Source organism: Lissotriton vulgaris, chromosome 2_1 (genome assembly GCF_964263255.1).
Source record: "Lissotriton vulgaris chromosome 2_1, aLisVul1.2, whole genome shotgun sequence".
Taxonomy (NCBI): domain Eukaryota; kingdom Metazoa; phylum Chordata; class Amphibia; order Caudata; family Salamandridae; genus Lissotriton; species Lissotriton vulgaris.
In genome coordinates this window covers 1,226,651,738-1,226,670,283 of record NC_141687.1, presented here as the reverse complement: position 1 = coordinate 1,226,670,283, position 18,546 = coordinate 1,226,651,738, and the positions used below count along the sequence as shown (strand labels likewise).

General features: G+C 48.8%; 1 protein-coding gene across 2 annotated transcripts in view; it reads right to left on the bottom strand.

Annotated features, from left to right (window-relative positions):
- The window catches only part of GLB1L2 (galactosidase beta 1 like 2), a 1,156,973-nt gene that overhangs the window by 914,664 nt on the left and 223,763 nt on the right, over positions 1-18,546 (bottom strand). The gene's annotated exons all lie outside the window — the stretch shown is intronic.

Here is an 18,546-nt window from a genome sequence, read left to right as displayed (position 1 = left end):
CGTTTCCGGTTTGAGTCCATACTTCTGCATTTTCTTGTATTCATGCCAATATTGCCAATATTGCCAAAAATTGTACATGCGCCAGCCGCTACTGTTCAAATGGGTGAGTCGACCTTATTTCTATCCCTCATAACGAGCGCCGGTAAACAACAACGCCTGAGCCAGATATTCCGTTTCGTAAGTTCATGCCGCCCTCCTTTGATCGCTAGTGGCGCACACCTTTGTTTCTCTCACTGGCTGGAGGAGAATCGGTGCTAAATACATCCTACTCTTCCAGCGCTGATGCACTTCATTAAATGATAGAGTATCTTCGTTTAAGAAGCTTATGCCGCCATCTTGTGTGCGCGAGTAGCGCCAGCGTTTCCCTTTCCTCACGGGTCTGTTGTCACCCGATAATGGTTATAGTACTCACGATCCCCCTCTGAGTTCTGGCCCTCCACCGCTGCCACCAGCGATCATTTCCGACCCCAGTCAGGGTCCTTGCATTTCCGTCCGCCGACACTCTGGGCAGCCACGCAGTCTTCTTGTCCGCCTCACTCGCTGCAGCCACCGGAGCGGAACATTCGGAGTAACCGAAACACTACTTCCCAGCCACAGAAGTCCTTGAGCATACCCTCTAAATGCTCCTCTCACATTCCGGTTGCCTATTCATCAACATGTAGCGGTACTGGATCGGTAAAACACGTCCCAAATTCGTTTATTGACCTCCGCACGGGCAGAGAGAATTACAGAGCCGCCATCTCTCTCGGCTTCCAAACCACGCCCCCACATATGAAAATATTAAGCGCTGTAAGACAGCATGATTGACTTTTCCTAACAATGACTGCATCACACATCTCAAAGCTATGCTAATTTAAGTGCTGCTTCAAATAAGATTCTTTATGATGGGCAATGGAAACTTTTTTGTTTCACAACATCAGAGCTTAGTCGATAGAGTTAGCAAGTTAGCATTCTGACGTTTTGGTGGGTTAAATCGTAAGGGGGGGAAATAAAATGCAAAGTAAAATACAAAGAAAAAGGAGAAACAAATGTGTTTGGATGGAAAATTCCCTTGTATGTTGACAGACATGCACCCCTGCCCTGAGTGACCCAGCTACAATTGTATTTGGATCCCTAGTGCTGATTTTTCTTGTCATGGGCGAACACGGATCATACATGTGTGCCATGTCACATGCCTGTCTCATGCACGGCAGCCTTATTGGACCAGGAGTGGCACCCATAGCGCTACCCTCATGATGGTGAAAGGCTGCTGCCTTTACCAAGAATTATGTAGCACAAGCGCAGTGGTGGCAGCATACCATGTAGTGATCAGAAGGAGTGATGGACAAGTAACTTATCTTCGGTAAGGTCTTATCTGGTAGAGATATAACCTAGCCGCAGATTTGTTACCTTAGAATTTCCCAAGCATCAGGTTGGATCCGGAAGACTTAAGCTAAAGCAATACCCTTGTATGCAGGTAGCTGGTGTCAGTAGCCTCTGTGTGGCGCCACTGGCGTCGTCCGCACCGGAAGTGATGTCTGCGTCACCCATATAGGCGCCACCTCGGTGCACCGATGCAGCTACTTTTAACGACTTTCCACGCCAGGAGCAAGGAGCCATGAATTGTACTAACAATGGTCTGTTTAGAACAACTAGGGTCTGAAACGGATCAGCCCTCACCCTAAAAACCTGTCTGCAGGGCAGGATGGATAGGTGGGTCGGTAAGGAATCTGCAGCTACATTATGTTTTCACCAGAAGGCATATCCAAAGGTAAATATCTCGTCCCTCTGATTGCGACATCTAGCCGCAAATTTCTTACCTTAGAATAGTTACCCAAGCAATACAATCCAAGAAGGAGGGACTGTGGGCAAGTTTGTACCAGGAATTCCTGCAGGACAGAGTGACCAAAAAGGCTGTCCCTTCGTACTTGAATGTCCAAGCAGAAGGGCTTAGTAAACGTGTGCAGTGATGCACATGTTGCTGCTTGACAAATATCAAGGACTGGAACACCACATTGCAATGCTGTGGTCGCAGCCTTAGCACTGGTGGAATGAGCTCTTAAGCCTTCATGAGGCTGTTTCTTGGTCAGAGGGTAGCAAATCTTGATGCAGAGCACAACCCATTGCGAGATAGTCATCTTCTGCACCACACGACCTTTCTTTGATCCAATGTACCCGACGAACAGGGTAGAAAGACAACACTCTTTTTGGTCCAAACGGAGGAGTCGCTCCTTCTCTTTAGAGGGGTGCGGAGGAGCCAAGAAAGTGGGCACCACGTGTAATGGTGTGATCCCTTTCGGTAAGGAGGCCCTAGTGCGAAGCACCATCTTATCAGGGAAGATGGGCAGGTAAGGAGGCTTGAACTACAGAGTCTGCAATTCACTCACCCTCCTGGCAAAAGGTATTGCCACTAAAAAGGATGTTTTGATGGAAAGTAGCCAGAGGGAGCAGTTGTGCAGAAGTATGAACTGAGTGCACATCAGAAAGGTGGGAACCAAATTAAGGTCACAGTGAAGCATGATGAATGGGGCAGGTGGGAACATATGTACAAGCCGCTTACGAAATCTGTTTACAATAGGGGATTTAAAAAATAGAGAGTTGGTCTGGCAGCCTCAAGAAGACAGACATGGCTGAAAGGTATCCTTTAAGAGTGCCCAGAGCAGAGCCCTGCTGAGCAATGGTCAAAATAAAGAGAAGGATTTGAGAGAGCGAGGCAGAAAGACGATCAATCAACCTTTCTGTACAATATTTTAACATTTTCTGCCACTGGCAGGTGTACACTGTCTTGGTAGGGGGACATCTGGCTGCCAAAATCACATCACAGACATTGGGAGCACAGTCGAATGATGTCAACTGCCGCCGCTCAATCTTCATGCAAGGAGGCATAGAGTTGACAGGTTCTGGTGGACAACCCTACCTTGCTGCTACAACAGAAGATTCTCCTGAAGAGACAGCCTGATCAGAGTATCGATGCTCAGCTGGAGAAGCTCAGGATACCAGACTCTCCGTGCCCAGTCCGGAACACAAGAATGACTTAGGCCCGGTCGCTCCTGATCTTCCTGAGCACTCTGGACAGGAGTGGTATGGGTGGAAAGGTGTAGAGGAGGCCTGGGCCCCACTCAAGACAAAAAGCGTCCCAGAGCGAGTGCCACCTTGGAAGCTCAAGCATGCAAAATTGCTAAAATCGCACATTTTCAGCAGAGGCGAACACATCCAACCAAGGCTCTCCCTACTTCTGAAAGAGACCTTAAACACCTCTGGATGGAGACGCCACTCGTGATCTGCTAGGTATCGATAGCTGAATTATTCCGCCGTTGCGTTCAGAGAACCTGCCAGGTGTTGAACCACCAGGGATATGCCCTGCTGTTCCAGCCATGTCCAGAGACGCGGAGCTTCTTGACAAAGGGTGCCGGACCCCGCCCTGCCGTATTTTTTGCAGTACCACATGCCGGTTGTGGTGTCCGTGAACACCTGATTCAGCTTTCCCTTGATAGAAGGAAAAAAAGCTTTCAATGCTAATTGCGTCGAGCTCCAGCAAATTGATTTGGAATCTGGATTCCACTGGAGACCAGAGTCCTGAGTCCTCTGATCTCCACCACCCCATCCTAGGAGTGACGCATCTGTCACTACTGTGTGATCTGGTTAGGAAAGGGAGACGGGTCTTCTTCTGACCCAATCACAGTTTCTCAGCCACCACTGCAGGTCCTGTGCAATTATCTCCAATATCTGGACCATTTCGGAGAGATTCCCCTGATGCTGTGCCCACTCAAACTTCAGGCTGACTGCAGAGCCCGATTATGGCATCTGGATGCAGGTGTCCATGAGGCCCAGTATACTCAGGTTCAGTCTAACCGAAATCCAGAACAGAGGCTGAAACATCGGTATCATAGCCTGAATATCCTGGACTCACTGCTCGGGAGGATAGGCCCGAAATGTCACTGTGTCCAGAACAGCTCTGATGAAAGGGAGCGTCTGCGAGCGAGTCAGGTGTGACTTCGGTGCGTTGATAATTAACTCCAGTGGAAGCAGGAGATTCACCGTAGTCTGGATGGGAGAAGACACTCTAGGGCAAGCTCGCCTTCAAAAGCCAGTCATCAAGATAGGAGAAGACTGTCAGTCCTGATCTACACAGATGATCTGCGACCTCTGCCATCACCTTGGTGAACACCCGCGGGTTGCTGTTAAGGTCAAAGGGGAGCACTGTAAACTGAATGTGCGCATGACCTACAGTGAAATCTAGGTAGATCAATTGGCAGGCAGGACGGGAATGTGAAGATAGGTGTCCTGCAAGTCCAACGGTACCATCCAGTCTCAGGGGTCAGAGGCAGACAAGACCTAAGCCAAAGTGAGCATTTTGAACTTTTCCTTTTTGAGGAAGCAGTTGAGGTCTCGCAGATCTAGAATAGGACTATGTCCTTTTTCGGGACCAGAACGTAGTGGAAATAGCAACCACAGCCTACTTCTGGCGACGGAACTATGGCTCCCTTGGCCAAGAGAGTCCTCACTTTCTCCTGAAGTAATTTCAGTTGGTCCACTGTCAGCCAGTCGTGAGTCAGAGACAAGGAGGGAGGGATAGTTTTGAAGGGAAGGAGTAGCCCTTTCGGACTATCTAAAGAAACCACCTGTCCGATGTGATGTTTTGTCAGTGGTGGAGGTGATGGCTGATATAGCCACAAACCGGCTGCCTATGATCTTGAAGGGCTGGACTATGACGGTTTAGAGGCTGCAGGGAGGAGGGGACTGACTGATTCAACCACTGGCTGCCCGACCCACGGGGTCGAAAGGAGCAGCGAATCCGAGCTCCCTTGCAAAACATCGGAATAATATCCTGAATGTCCTGGATTCTATGTGGAGTAGGGAAACCCCAAAGCAAGGTGGTAATTCAGTACTACCCCTTTGCACAGGAAGAGCAGTGGTGGGGGTGCTGCACACAGGTTACTGAACTTGCACGGTCTTGTGGCCAGGATATGGCTCGAGCTACTGAAAGCCTTTTCCATGGCCACGTAAGGGGTAAAAAGCAACAGGGAACAGGTGGTCACTGAGAGGCCCAAGGACTTGGCTGTAGCCTGCAAAATCCCAGGTGAAATATGGGTACGTTGGTAAAAAAAAACAAGTTAAACAGCAAGTCTGCAAGTGCAGCAACACCATCTTTGGAGAACTAGCTTTGAGCAAGCAGTCATTAAGGTACGGGAACACTCCATTCCCCGACCTCCAGAGATGGGTCCCGACCATTGCTGTCTGATTGACGGAGACCCAAGGGGCTAAAGTCAATTCAAAAGGAAGAACCACAAACTGGTAGTGAGTGGACCACATTACAAACTGCACATACATCCTGTGCGACTGCAGGTTGATTATGGGAAAGTATGCAGCATGCAGGTCAAGGAACACCATCGAGTCTTCTGCATTCAATTCTAGCAAAACAGGATAGAATCTTGAACTTTTCCTTGTGCAGGGATAGGTTCAGGAGCTTGAGGTCTAGGATCATACATAAACCGCCATATTTCTTGGAAGCAGTAAGTATAGGGAGTAGCACCCTTGTAAAATTTCCTTCTCTGGCACCAATTCCACTGCTCCATTCTGTAGCTGCTGCAGAATCCGCAGATGGTCCTTGGATGGAAGGGAATGCTGGGGAAGGATGTTAAAGGGTTGCTGTTAAAAGGGTAGGCTAAACCCCTTTTTCAGAATCTGCAAGACTCAGTGTTCTGAAGTTATGGCCTTCCAGGCATTCAGACGAGAGGAAAATCGCCCCAACCGCCCCCCCCCCCCTCCCCCCGCCCAGCAGCATCACATGCTCCTTTCTGGATGAACTACTGCAATTTCACTGATGCTGCAGGGGAGGAGGAGGAGGAGGAGGAGGAGGAAAGCTGAATCTGTCAGCTGCATCCTTTGTCCCTGCTGTTGAACTACAGAACAAGGGGATTTTGCTGTTACTGTCGAGAAGATGTGGTCTGTTGCTGCCTGAACTGAAAGTCTCTTCTGAAAGCTTTGGGCCAGGGAAAGGAAAGTCCTTTGCAAAAAACTGCAGTCCTAGCGATCTAGTATCCGTTCTACCCTCCTTGAATCGCTTCAGTTGGGTGCCAGTTTTTTTACCAAAGAGATGCTCGCCATCAAAGGCCATGCCTATCAGTGTGTTTTGGATATCAGCTGAGAATCCTGTTGGGTGGGCACGAGACAGGTCACCTTAAAGCACCAGAAGAAAGTATCGCTCTTGAGATGCAGTCAGTCCTTTCAAGGCTTGCCCTGATTATATGGCAGATAGCATCCAGCCCTTTACGGAGTGCCTCCACAAAATGACCACTGAGGTGTTCCGCTAAGGTAGGGACCACCATTACTGCCAAAACCCAAAGTGTGTGGGGGTAGCATCCCAACAGACAAGGAGCATTTCAGTGAGTTCAGCACTAGGTTGCCTAGAAAAAAAGTATTTTTCCCCACTCACGCCAGCTTTTTGCATTCCCTGTCTAGTGGGTGGGTAGGGAAGGCTCCTGGGTTTAGCACTGTCGTAAACAATGCCTGAACCAATCATTTTTCTAGAAAGCAATGGTGCAAAAAGAAAGCACAGTCTCCAGGGGCTGGCAATTCACCACCGGACATGAGCTAGGCTTAGACCAGGTTTATTTCACAGCCTCCATCAGAGCCTCAATAAAGGGGAGGAGTAGCTCCCTTATAGTCTCAGCTGGCTATAATACATCAGTTAAGATACCTGGGTGGTACTCAACTAAAGGGAGAGGAAGCTCCAGCACTAAGCCTGCTTTCTTAAGTACGACATGGGAGGATGCCATCTCGGGGGCATGGGTTGCGGGAGCAAGATGACAGACGCGATCTAGCATCGCTCCGCTTTACACCCAAATTACTCGTAATTTATTCCTGAATCCAGGCACCATTTGCCTACCTGGTACGCTCCCGCTATCTGCCGGAGATTCCCGGACCAGGTTGGTGCCTCGGGTGGAGCTGACTGTCTGGTCTGGAGAGTCAGAGCAGCCCCAGCGGCTGAGCCCAGAAAGCGGACGGCATTGGCTGCCGTGAGAAAGAAGGAGGAGCCTTCCTGAGCCATCGACATTCACAGCAGGAAGTGTCTTCCCGTCCAGATCATCGGTGATTTGGAAAAATGCTGCTGCGACTGGCCCGTGACAGCTGAGACTGAGTGCTGGGTGAGTCAGCGTGCGTGAGTGGCGGACGGCTGGAGAAAGCAGCCGAGTGACGGGGCAAAGCCATTCAGCCCACGTATATGCTGGGACTTTGGAACAGTCGAGTTCTCAGGCCTGATGCGGTTTCCGGCTCAGAGGCAGTGGAGCTGTGACAGCAGCAGTAAGGTGAGCCATTGTGGGAAATAACTATCTGCCACCCTTGCAGTGGTCGGACACAACGGCTGGTGCTGATGCCTGGGGTCTCCCATAGGCCATCTACTTTGTGCTAGTAGGCGCCCTGCCACCTGCGGATGCGAAGCTGCTTGCTGCGGAGTTGAGGAAGAGAGGAGGAGTCGGGGTGGGGAGGCCGGGCGTTTGGAAGCTCCTGTGCCTGGCTGAAATTCATGGAGGCGGGCCTCTGGGTGCTGGTGGAGGAGACTTCGGGCTGGTGCTTTCTCCTCCCCCCTCCCCCCCTTCACCCTTCCCTTGCTATACACTTGGCAGCGGAGTGATTTTTCTGGGAACCATGACCAGTCAGGAGAGAAGACATGAAAAACATACTGTTGTACACCTCCCTAGTGGTTGCTGGCATATCAAACCTTTATTGACATGCAGGACATGGGAGGCATGGACTTTCTGGAAGGAGCAGAAAAGAAAAAGGAGCTCCCTGCGTCCCATAAAGGATTCAATTACATGATGTGTGACACACAATCTGTTCTTTATCGTGCGAGGGCAAAGATACAATACGTCGGAACGCCGAAGTAGGACCAGCCCTGTCCTCATTTTGAAGGACAAGTTATCTGATTTATAGACATACCACATAGGAAAGACTTAAACAGCTCAGCAAAGTAAGGAGCATTTATATCGCCACAAAACACGCAGTGATGGGGCGCTCCAGAGGAATTGACTCCAGTACCTCCTCGCGAAGGCCATAAGCTACAGAGACGGACCGGCAGGGCTCTCAGACCTCATGAACCTTGCTACCAGAAGACAGGTCAGATACAATTCTCCAAGCCATCGAGCGGCCCAGAGTATCCCTGGAATCCAAAATAGAGTGGCAGCAGAACTCAAACAGCTGGCCGCCTTCCTCGAGACGAACGGATCCCTCGACCCCTCGCAATCCGGCTTCCGAGCCAACCACAGCACCGAGACCGCCCTCATCGCCGCCACCGACGACATCCGAGCCCTGATGGACAACGGAGAAACAGCGGCCCTCATCCTCCTGGACCTCTCCGCGGCCTTCGACACTGTCTGCCACCGCACCCTAGTGCACCGCCTCAGCAACGTCGGAGTCCAGGAGAAGGCACTGGAATGGATCGTCTCCTTCCTTGACGGAAGAACACAGAGAGTCCGCCTGCCACCGTACAAGTCAGAGGCCACCGAAGTCATCTGCGGCGTCCCTCAAGGATCCTCGCTGAGCCCCACCCTCTTCAACGTCTACATGAGCCCCCTCGCGGCCATCGCACGCCAACACAACCTCAACATAATCTCCTACGCCGACGACACCCAGCTGATCCTCTCCTTGACCAACGACCCCGCCACCGCCAGAGCCAACCTGCACGAAGGGATGAAAGATGTAGCCGAGTGGATGACGACCAGCCGCCTGAAACTGAACTCAGACAAGACGAGGTCCTCATCCTGGGCTCCTCGCCCTCCGCCTGGGACGACTCCTGGTGGCCCCCCGCCCTGGGCACCGCACCCAAACCGACGGACCACGCACGCAACCTGGGCTTCATCCTGGACTCCTCCCTCTCCATGACCAGGCAAGTCAACGCCGTCTCCTCGTCGTGCTTCAACATCCTACGCATGCTACGGAAGATCTTCTGGTGGATCCCCACCGAGACCAGGAAGACCGTCACCCAGGCCCTCGTCACCAGTCGACTGGACTACGGCAACGCCCTCTACGCCGGTACCACCGCCAAGCTCCAGAAAAGACTCCAGCGGATCCAGAACGCCTCAGCCAGACTTATCCTCGACATCCCACGAAACAGCCATATCTCCGGACATCTGAGAGACCTGCATTGGCTCCCCGTCAACAAAAGAATCACCTTCCGTCTCCTCACCCACGCACACAAAGCCCTACACGATCAAGGCCCGAGCTACCTCAACAACCGAATCAACTTCTACGCTCCCAAACGCCACATCCGATCAGCCAGCCACGCCCTCGCCGCCGTCCCCCGCATCCGAAGAGCGACAACAGGAGGAAGGTCCTTCTCCTACCTGGCCGCCAAGACCTGGAACTCCCTCCCGACCGACCGACCTGCGCCTGACCCAAGACCACCTCTCCTTCAGGAAGAAGCTCAAAACCTGGCTGTTCGAGCAGTAACGGCCCCCCCCCTAAGCGCCTTGAGACCCTACGGGTAAGTAGTGCGCTCTATAAATGTCTTTGATTGATTGATTGATGCTCCTACATGCGGACCACAGGAAACTCTCTGATCGTGTTATCAATGTGGAACATACTCTAGTAGAGGCAAAACCAGCAACAGACCTTGTGGAGAAACAAATGGGGGCATCTGAAATGAGAATCTGCCATCTGGAAAAAAGAGTGGAAGAAGAAGAAGGACGCTCTCGACGGAACAACATCCGCTTGATAGGCCTGCCGGAGAGGGTAGAGGGCCAAGGAGCAGTGGAGTTTCCTGAAAAATGGCTGAGAGATCTGCTACCAAAGGATACATTGCCTCCCTACTTCTCAATTGAAAGAGCGCTTCACGTTCCCTTCCGGAGACCTGCACCAGGTTTGAACCCGCATCCATTTCTCTTCAAAGTGCTTCACTACCGGGATAGAGACTCAATTCTAAAGGAATCTCAGAAGATGCAAGAGATACGAGTGGAAAATGCTAAGGTGATGTTTTTCCCGGACTATACTGTGGGGGTTCATCGTCAGCGTGGTTCCTTTTAGCGATAAAGTGGCAACGTTAACAGCTTGACATCCAGTACTCTCTGTATTTCCCAATAAGACTGCAAGTAGGAACAGATGGAAAAAACTGATTTTTTGGTGCGCCATAGGACGCGTGGGACTGGCTCAAATCTCCTGGGAAATTCTCAGGCCCCAGGCCAACTGGAGAGGTTGGTACACGAGGAGCTACTACGGAATCTGCCAGGAGATGCGGATATCTGAGAAGAAACCGAATGCCTCAACTGACAGCGGTTCCTGACTTGGAGCAAATAATGAACGGCGAAAGGCATTATCTAGAAGCGGAAGGGATATTGGACTTGGCTAAAGACTCGAACAAAGAACAGCTATTGGCTCGGACATCTGAGGATGAGTGATCCTCAGTGGTCTGTCCATCCAACACTAATTCTCTATTCTCTGACTATGCCAGAAGTCACTCAGCAGACATCAGAAGGGCTTATCTGAAGTCACTATATATCCTTTACTTGTATTGAGTATGGGGGTCTTAAGTGCTTAAGTATGAATCAGTGAGAGTTGGCATGTTGATGCTCTGTAGGATGATGTTGCTGCCTATGGGAGGGAGAGCTGGGGCACTGGCTTCCTCAGTATATGGGATGGTCTGGGCAGTTGGTGTATCAGTACATAGAATAGGAGATTCTAAAAGGAACTTCATTTACTTGCTACTAAGTGGGTATATTGCATCGGTAGGCTCCTGGAGACATGCTTCCTCGCATCCACACCCCCTTAGGGGTTGTTTGCTCTAATCCGATATGGCTCTTGGTTTGCAGGGTCCTCTCTTGTGGTATTTGGTATTATATGTTCTTAAATTTGACGCTATATTCAGTGAAAAGTTTGATCAGGCACTGCTTTGCCCGGATAGGACTACCCCAGTACATTATCCTCCAATATGACCACATGCTTGAACTTTAATTCTTCTGACTCGCGAACATGAACATACTCAAACTATGACATCATTTAAGCACTCCTCCTCGTAGATATGCGGTTTAAGCGTACCTTAAAAGGCATGACGTCCAGATAGCCCTTCTACAGAAATCCCATTTAACACACTGGGAGACAACCAGATTGCAGCGTAACTGGAGGGGTCACATCATTGCCACTAATTACTCTGAGTTTTCACGTGGGGTACTGATATGGGTCTGACCAGGCACCCCTCTCCTGATAGAGGAGGAGGACTTCAACAACGTGCTGGACACGACCCTTGACCAGCCGTTCCCATCACTGAGGGGCACAACAGCGGCTAATGAGGCTGCAATGTTAAAGAGCTGGGGAGACATTTGGGGGTTGGTAGACACTTGGCGACACCGTAATCCTACCAGACAAGTATAGTCCTTCTACTTCGCTTCACATACTCTACATGTCCAATTTGATAGGGTACTATGCACACCCAGCGCCGATAGCCTACCATGCTGGAAGACCCACCCTTTCGCGAGTCCCTTCGCATTGCAGCTGAGGATTATTTTACACACAACACAGGCACGGCAATGTCGACTTTGTTGGAATGTGAAGTGTTAAGACGACGCTGATAGGTAACTGCATGGAACTGGGTTGCCATATGCAGAGAATTGGAGCGCACAGTATTGTCACTAGAAGCACGTATGTCCTTGGACCCCTCCTGCTCTATGGAGCTGTGGAGAGCAAGGACTTAACATACTACATTGCTAGAAAGGCTGTGATGCCTCAACTACGTGACGCACTCAGTGAAAACACACACCCTAGCAGATAGATCCGGGTCACTACTTGCATGGCTAATTAGGCAAGAGCGACCATGCAGTCCCATTACGGCAATTCATTCTCCAGAAGGGCTGATAAAATATAGTCAACATGAAATACACAGAGAACTAGTTATCCACTTCACCGCCCTATACCAGTCAACTCTGGAAGTTCCTGGTTCCGAAATAAATACTTTTTTTGACACCTCCTTCCCTCAACTCACAGCTGATCAATGCACAGAGCTTGAGGTACAAATAACAATAGCAGAAATTCAGGGAGCAATTCAATCCATGGCCTCGGGAAATGAGCCGGGCCTGGATGGCTTTCCCTCAGAGGTTTGCAAAACATACGCCGAGCTCACTGTGCGAAGCAACTCTGGTCAACCTCTTGAAGCCAGATAGAGATCCCACTCAGGTAGGCTCCTATCGTCCATTGGCACTGCTAAACGCGTATTATAAGGTGCTGGTAGGCATCCCTGCAGGGCGGCTGGCGCCATTAGTCCCGTATTTAATATTTAATACACATGGACTAGAACGGGCTTCTTCCGGACCGGTCCACGTCCTCAACATGCACCGTCTATTCGGGGTCATGCAGTACGCACCAAAGGCTTGGCCTAGCTCCAGGTGCATGGTGTCGGATCTGCAGAAGGTTTTCGACACACTGGAGTAGCCATTTGTCTTCAGTGTCCTACCCTGATACAGGTGTGGACCATATTTCACTACGTGGATTAAACTATTATGTAACAAACCAGTGGTAAAGGTTAGGACGGGTCACATGATGTCACAGCCCATTCCGGTATGCAGGGATACTGGGCAGGGCTGCCCCCTTTTGCCCCATCTTTTTTCACTGGTGATCGAGGCGCAGGCCCTGGCCATGAGAGCATCTGCAATCCTCTGGGGCATCCATATAGGAAGAGAACTACACGTGAACTTCCTATAAGAGGATTACCTTCTCCTATATATAAGAGATGTTGAGGCGGTACCTGAAGTTATACCTAATACACTCAGTCGCTTTACCCGCCTCTCAGGTCTGCGAGTCAACTGGGATAAGTCACGGTTATTTCCATTTGATCCCAGTGCTCCTGACCCGAGGTCCACAATCAATGGAACCCTGGTTACCTGGCAACCATCCAAGTCTCTCTATTTGGGCATAGGGTATACCATAGTGACCAAGATCTCCTGGATGGCAACCTCACTAGGGCACCTACCTCTCTGTCATCGCAGATGACCTTCTGGAAAACGCTTGCTCTTTCAGTAGCAGGAAGAGTTTCACTTATCAAGACGGTGGTGCTCCCTCGTCTCCTCTACTATTTCACAAATCTGCCACTATACCTGCTGTCATCCTTTTTTCGACCCATTGAACGCATGGTTCGTAGCTTAATATGGATTACATCTCGCTGCAGAGTAGAACTAGGAAAGTTATACTTACCGAAGGGTCAAGGGGGTCTGGCAGTACCCAACCTAGAGAATTATTATCTAGCGTCCCAGCTGCAATGGGTGGCTCGCTGGGTGGAATGACGATACTTATCAGATACAGCAGAAAACGAAACTCTGTATGCAGTGCACACTATCATCTCTATGTTTCACCCATGCGGCAGGAAGGAGGTACCACTCCGTTTGCTGTTGCAGATAGCTTTCCATTGTTTTCATAGAGCTCTATTCCTCACTAAACACATAAGACCCTACACCCCAGTGATTCCACTGCTTGGAACACCTAGAGGAAACAGAATCTCTGCACCGTCTGGATGGTGGATTGGCATAATGCAGGTATACATACATTGGGAGATCTTTATCTAGACGGAAAGCTTAAGTCATTCAATGATCTCGTGCAAGAGGAAGGATTGCCTCCAGGACATTTCCTCATGCATGCCTCATGGATTAGTCTGCAAAGTAGATGGGGGATATAATGCAGGAATCACAGATAAATCTGGTACTCCTGCATATTCATGTCATGGGAAACAGCGGAAACATCATTCTCTGGTTTGTAGATGCGCTCCGCCAACACACAGCAACAGATATGACCCTACTGCACACAAGATGGGAATCTGATCTGGGCCGTTCATGCACAGACACAGAATAGAACACAGTATTAGTGAACCCTATTTACGTTCCTCGGATTGCTAGGTTTAAATTAATACAATTTTACATAATACACCGAGCACACCTCTCCCCGGAGAAAATCAATCATTACATTAAATGAAATTATGCACAGTGTCCAAGATGTTCCCATCTTGTTGCCAATATCACACACGTTATGGTCCTGTCCTAAATTACAGCAACATTGGGAAGGGGTAATATCACAACTATCTGACTATACAGGTATACAACTCTCAAACACCTGGAAAATATGTGTATTGGGGTTATTCCCGAGAGATAAAAAAAACAGAGCCACAGATCTAGGTCTGGTAGTGGCCAAAAGACTCATAACAAAACGCAAGAAATCTCATGACCCACTGCCATTACTAGTCTGATCCCGCTCTATCCTCAACTGGGCAAAGGCTGGGGGGTGTTTTTTCGAAGGGAGGACACCTTGGGACAACGCAAATTTCGTATCTCATATAGTTGGAACTCGATTCTAGTAGCGCTTCAAGAAAATGTATACCATGACAGGGAATCAAATATTTCACAGCAGGTGGAGCTGACAGTCAGTGAAGTGGAGTGATCAAATGTTTACTGCCCTGGGCTGGGAGGGTTGATATGGTACATGTAACACCATATGAACAGAAGATTGCTATAATTGGGACATGCTGGTCATGTAATAATGCAGATGTATGTAAAACTCATCGCTGGAGAGGAGTCTCGAGTACTGTTAGGCCTGAAGTTAATTAGTTTCTTAGTTTTGTAAACTCATTGATCTACAGCATTTTACCAGATATCGGCAATGTTTATGTCACCAGTCTGGATGTGATAGTATGTAACGTGGAATTTATATGAACATTCATACGTGCAAGTTAAACGCATAAGATCATCTGCTATAATGGGACCTTTGTTACCCCTATGTAATGGTGTCATGAACATTTGTGCTATGCACATGGTTGACGTTGTTTGTTAGGTTTTACTGCTAAAATAATTAACAGATTAAAAAAAAGAAAATGGGAGGATACCATCTCCGCCGGAGTTGGATTAGGGGCTCAATCATGTCAATATTTCGTGATGTAACCAACCCACTGGCATTGTGGAGGGTCAACAGATCTGATGCAGCAGAGAAGGGGTGAAGATCATTATAATCAGTATACCCCTGTCAATCTGGGGATTGATGGTCTGCATCCACTCCAAAACGGTTAGGAATACTGTTCTAATACTACCTTTAGGCAATAGACCTTTCCTATTAGCAATATTCCTCCTCCAGGAAGCACAAAGCCTCTCTTGGGGCGAGCTCCCTTTAACATATGGCAGGAGAGAGTACCTGAGGAAGAGAGGGGAGGAGAAATAGGTACTGGAGATGTTGAGAGACTCAGCAACACTGGAATCATTACTGTGGCCAGGAGCGGTGCTGGGTTGGCATCAGAATCAACGTCAGAGCTTGTTACCTTGTCAAGGGACCTTGTGTAAAATCAAAGTCAGACAGTGTCAGGAGAATCCATTAGGGGCAAAAGGATTGTTGAGCGCCAAAGGAGAGATACCAAGTGGAGCCCCACATGGTCCCATGGGGTTGACAGATGCACCAGAGGGGACTGCAGCTATATGAAACATGTCCAGCACAGCCTGACGCAATAAGGCTGGATCTGTACCTGGTATTGAAAACTCAAGGTACACCAGTGTCAATATTACCCTTGGTTCTGGGGTAGGTGATGCTGGTGCTGGCAACGCCAGCAGGGACAATGTCTATAACTCCGGCTCTGGAAAGGAAGGAGGAGACTTGCCTGTGGATTTCGATCTTGTGATAAAAGAGGAATGCTTCTTTTTCTTCTTGTGACTTCTCTCCTTCCTTAAGGGGTTAGAACATGGGTAAGAGCAAGATTGCGACCTGTATCTCGTTCTGGGCCTCGACCGATGACATCCCTAATGGTCATCTCGGACACGGGCCACGAAGAACTTCGCGTACCGTTCCCTGATTGACTTTGAGTTTTTATCTGGAGGCAGAGTTTACACAATGAAAAGTCATGCCTCAAACCAACATACCTGCTGCAGAACTTAAACCCTTACTTCTTTGGTGGGACATGTCCCTAGAACAGCATCTAAAAGAGAAAAAATAATTACACCTCAAAGTTGAGAAGAGAAACTCTGTGCTCGTGCTGAAAAGTGCAGAAAAAATGGAACTGACGCTGACGTTAGGGCCCACGGATGGATTCTATATGGTTGCAGTGATGTCAGTGCGAGTCCACTTCTGCCACTGAGACGGAGTCACCCCCCTGCCAACTCTGGAGAACTAGGTCAGACGTTTCCAGATCCAGATTGGCCCCTGTGATAATCAAAGGCAAGGAATCTGCAAGTAGGAGTACCCATCAGAAATATACTGAAGAGGGAGCTCGGGGACTAGTGTTGCAGCAGGAGGGTTTTGGCGCATTACCATTTCCTTTTTAGAAATGTGGCACCTTCCTGGCAAAGCTTTTGTAAGTGTAGTTAGTGAAGGCCACAGAAGAATAACTTGCTTCCCTTTCTGAACACTCAACGCAAGTCCCCTAGAGTATCCCCTGACATTTCTTTATTGCTGATAGAACTGGTATGGGGGGGGACTAACCCCAGTGAGCAGGCTGTAGCTCTACTGTCTTTAACTCTCTCTAAGGCTGCATTAGCCTTGTAGCTGAAAATCCTCCAGACAGAAATGGGCATGTCTATAAAGAGGCCTGGCAGTTCTCAGGGAAGTCAGTGAAGTGCACCAAGGCATGTCTCCTGAAAATAACACTGGTGCCCAAGAAGTGGGAAACAGAAACTGTAGTTTCCAGTTCAGAATGTAGAGCATACTGTGCAGTATCCTGTGCATCTAGTTCTATCTGGGTAGTAAAGTATATTACCATTACCTCAATTGAGCCAAGAACGTGTTCAACTAAAGCGGCCAGGATTTAGGGATATGGTCGGTCAGGGGTTAATTGAAAGGCAAGTACGGCTCAGAGGTAGATGGTCCAGATTACACAATTTGTGGTAGGAGCTTAACTTTAGTCTTCTCAGCATTAAGTGGTAATTTGAGGACTCTACAGCCCTGGCTACCACAAAAGATACAATTTTCTCTATAAGGGGCCCAAGAGCTAATTTAGCGAATACTCTGAGTTATGTCAAAGCCACTGATGTTTTGGAAGTCAATATAATGGCCCGCTACGATATACAGAGGAGAGAGCAAATTATCTGCCTTATCATCATCATCCCCTTCCTGTTGGAGGCCTTGTACAGCATCCAAATCTGATATAAAAAAAATGCCTTTCATCCTCCAGAAGCACTGCTGCCTAGGCAAAGAAAATGAAAGAAGCCCTTCATTAGCTCTGATGTTAGGATATCACTACACTCAATGATTCCTTGTCAATGATTGTTCCAGAAGCAACATCAGAGTCAGGGAGACATCCAGAGCCAGAACCACTAGAAATGGAGACGGCGCTAATGGATGATCACGTGGCGAGGCCTAAAGCAGAGGAGCTGAGGCACAGCACTTCACTGAAGGGGAGCACACTGACTTCACCTGAGGTCTGGCAGCACTAAGAGAGAAACCACTGGCCGAAGCCCGACTAGAGGCCCACATGAGTCTGGGTTCATGATGGCCCAGAAATCTCAGTTTCAGCATAGATTCAGAGGCCGAAGTTGGAGTTGGAAACAGATGTCATGAGCGCCAACTGTGCAATCTCGCCCTTCATCGGACTAGATTGGATGTTGATGAGTTTCGGGTACACTTCTTGTGCTTTTCCTGACTTTTACTATACTTGTCTATCGATTTTGGCTTTAACCTGCCTGTCTAGGACAATCTAGATTGATCCTGCTTCACATGTTCATGACTCTTGTTTCCTGATGGCCTTCATATGCACCATAAGCAGACGTTATGTGGTTCCATTAACTACATTTGCTTCCGACACATGCAACACAGTTTGAATCCTGTCGTCTTGGAGGGCAAATTCCCAGCACTCTGCCAAAATAAAAATGTTAACATTTTGGTGAAAAACACAAAAGCAGCAGGTGCGGAGCTCCGGATCCCCATCTTTGGGCATCAAAAAAGAGGAACTGATGTTAGTGCACAAGAGTGATGCCTCTATGCAGCTCTATGTCTTCATGACCGGCGGCCGGCTGAAGTCACAACAGAGGCAATCGGTGTGCAGGAACTATAGCAAGAGGTTTCGGATCCAGTCTAGCATCTCGGGAGATTCACAAGGTGAGGAAGCTGCAGTTAGAAGTACCCATCAGAAGATACGGGACAGAAAAACACTGATACATTAATCACTTCAGGCCAAAGCTGTGCAACTAAAAATGAAATTATCCGAAACGGATGTGAAAGAGAGAATGGTTGTGGAGGCTTGCAGTAAATATCCTTTAAACTTTTACAAAATGAGTTTGGCTCTTGATACTGAATACGAACAGATCACTACACATCATGAAATATTATGCTGTAACTAATAATGGCCAATACAACTGCGATCACCCAGCTGCTTCAACGTTACCAGAGATGTGCTATTTGCACATCATACGCAGGTGCATGCTCGGTGTCAGTGTACAAACCACAAAGTTAGGAAGAACGTGTTTTTAAGTCAACAAGTGGCAGCAGTGATTAATGGTAATATTTCCGCATGACGAGATGCGCGTTCGGCTATTTCCATAAACAAACAACAGGTATTGGCCATGAGGTGGCATGTTGGCCAAGAGAACCACAGCTTCATGGCACGCCAGTGCAATATTGGTTGCT